The sequence below is a fragment of the Rhinopithecus bieti genome, unplaced genomic scaffold, assembly GCF_001698545.2.
Source record: "Rhinopithecus bieti isolate Rb0 unplaced genomic scaffold, ASM169854v2 scaffold_9690, whole genome shotgun sequence".
Lineage (NCBI taxonomy): Eukaryota > Metazoa > Chordata > Mammalia > Primates > Cercopithecidae > Rhinopithecus > Rhinopithecus bieti.
In genome coordinates this window covers 864,901-867,691 of record NW_016806622.1, presented here as the reverse complement: position 1 = coordinate 867,691, position 2,791 = coordinate 864,901, and positions in this window count along the sequence as shown.

The following is a 2,791-nucleotide window of genomic DNA, read 5'->3' as shown; positions in this document are numbered from 1 at the left end:
AGTGTGGGGTGTCAGACTGCCCCTAGTGGGGGATGTCTCCCAGTTAGGCTACTCAGGGGTCAGGGACCCACTTGAGCAGGCAGTCTGTCCCTTCTCAGATCTCAACCTCCATGTTGGGAGATCCACTGCTCTCTTCAAAGCTGTCAGACAGAGTCGTTTGCATCTGCAGAGGTTTCTCCTGCTTTTTTTGTTGTTGTTGTTTAGCTGTGCCCTGTCCCCAGAGGTGGAGTCTACAGAGACAGGCAGGTTTCCTTGAGCTGCTGTGAGCTCCACCGAGTTTGAGCTTCCCAGCGGCTTTGTTTACCCACTTAAGCCTCAGCAATGGTGGGCGCCCCTCCGCCAGCCTCGCTGCTGCCTTGCGGTTAGATCGCAGACTGCTGTGCTAGCAATGAGGGAGGCTCCATGGGCTTGGGACCCTCCTCGCCAGGTGTGGGATATAATCTCCTGGTGTGCCCGTTTGCTGAAGGCACAGTATTGGGGTGGCAGTTACCCGATTTTCCAGGTGTTGTGTGTCTCAGTTCCCCTGGCTAGGAAAAGGGATTCCCTTCCCCCTTGTGCTTCCCAGGTGAGGCGATGCCTCGCCCTGCTTCAGCTCAGGCTGGTCGGGCTGCAGCAGCTGACCAGCACGGATTGTCCGGCAGTCCCTAGTGAGATGACCCCAGTACCTCAGTTGAAAATGCAGAAATCACCAGTCTTCTGTGTCGCACGCGCTGGGAGTTGGAGACTGGAGCTGTTCCTATTCGGCCATCTTGCTCCACCCCACCTAAAATGAGTTTTAAAGAAATCTCACTTACAGTATAATTACAGGATAGTTTCTACAGACTTCCCTCAACAACAGCAGGCCAGAGGAAAACCCCTTCCCTCTAGTTATCATTGTGTATTACATCTAAACATGTTTAGGTGAAAGGGATTTAATCAACAAGTTTAACAAGAGAGGGTAACTTGTGGTTTGTACATTTTCTGCTTTTTTCTTTTCCTTTCTTTTCTTTTTCTTCCCCCAGTTCTGTCACCCAGGCTGGAATGCAGTGGTGCATTCAAGGCTCACTGCAGCCTTCAACTCCTGGGTCAAGCGATCCTTCCCCTCCTCAGCTTCCTGAGTAGCTAGGTATCTAGGACTACAGGCATGTGCCACCAGTGCCACCACACCCAGCTAATTTAAATTTTTTGTTGTTGTTGTTGCGACATGGTCTCTCCATATTGCTTAGCCTGGTCTCCAACTCCTGGCCTTAAGCAATCTTCCCAGCTCAGCCTCCCAAAGGGCTGGACCTCCAAAAAGGCTGGGATTACAGGCATGAGCCACTGCACCTGGCCCTTCTGCATTCTTTAGTTTTCTAGTTTAAAATATACTCTTCAAAGAACCTGCTGTGACGATTGGACAAATGGACTTAAGGTACCTAGTGATGAATAAGGTTTTCCTTCTTACAGTTATTATGACTAAGTGTCTAGCGTATAAAAATAATTTTAAGCAACCTGATAATTATTATCACAGCCTCGACACAATCCTGCTTCAAAATAAATGCATGCTGACTGTGATGATTATCAAATGTTATTTCCCTTTTCTTCTGAGAGGCCTGTGAAAATATGTGATAAATCATAGGCAAAGTCAATAAGATTAGCAGTTTCTGCTTACTCATTCCAGTTGTTTAACCATTTTATTTTGAAAGATTATTTCTTCGTTCTAATTTATCATCTGGAAATTACTTGAATTACAAATGAAAGCCTCTTCCTTTCCCAATGCAATTAAAAAGACATTAGAAAATATATCTCTGTATGACACACCTGCTTACTCAAGATTACAAAATAGGTTATGTGGTGATTTGGTAATTAAGCATGTTTTGATCAGATTTTAAAGTTGAAAATTACTTAGTTGTGTAGAAATACACTCATTTTACTATTGCTTTCCTTATAATACTTACAACTAACATTTTAATTTTTCAGTTTTGCCTTCATTGGGTTTGTACAAAGTAAACGGGATATTACAAGAAAAAAAAGGATAATGATGGAATTAGAAATAGATATAATGAAAGAAGTTTAAAAATTTATTACTTTCAGAGGAAGGGGGGGATTCAGGGCATGTCTTTCCTTCTCAGTCTGCCTTATCTACGGAGAATCTTCCTTGACCCCAAGAGGGATCAGTGATTATTCATTGTCTATCATTTCTTAGCTATGTATTAGTATACTTCTTTCCAGGTGCTATGCCAGGTACTGGGAGTATAGCAATGAAGCAGTTATATATGAATTCTATTCTCATGAAGCCTAGAGTCTAGCAGTTATTTTTTCACATTAAGGTAGGTACAGAAACAGAAATAGGAAGGTACAAAGAAAAATGGGAGTGTTTAACTGTGTAAGAGAATGTGGTGCCCACTGGATTCTGGATTGTGCCAACTTCTCTTGTAAATGTTTGAGATGGACATGCTAATTACCCTTATCTGATCACTATACATTGTATGTATCAAACTATGTACATAGCAAAATATGTGCCCTATGAATATATAAAATTGTTATTTGTTAATAAAAAATAAAATTTTGAAAATATTTTAAATAAATAAAAAGTAAAAGTACAGTCATCCCCAGTATCCAATTTAAAAAAATTGTGTGTGAAAATGGAATGAAATTTCAAAAAGAAAGACTTAGCAAAAGTGTACACCTTGGAGAATGAGAAGGTTGAGGAGATCATACCTGAAGATGAGATTTTCTGACTAAGACAATTTGGTGGAATATCTGCTTGTTGTAGCCTAGGTTCTGAATCCTGCTTTTATCTGAACCTATTCAGTTGATTTCCTAATTATTC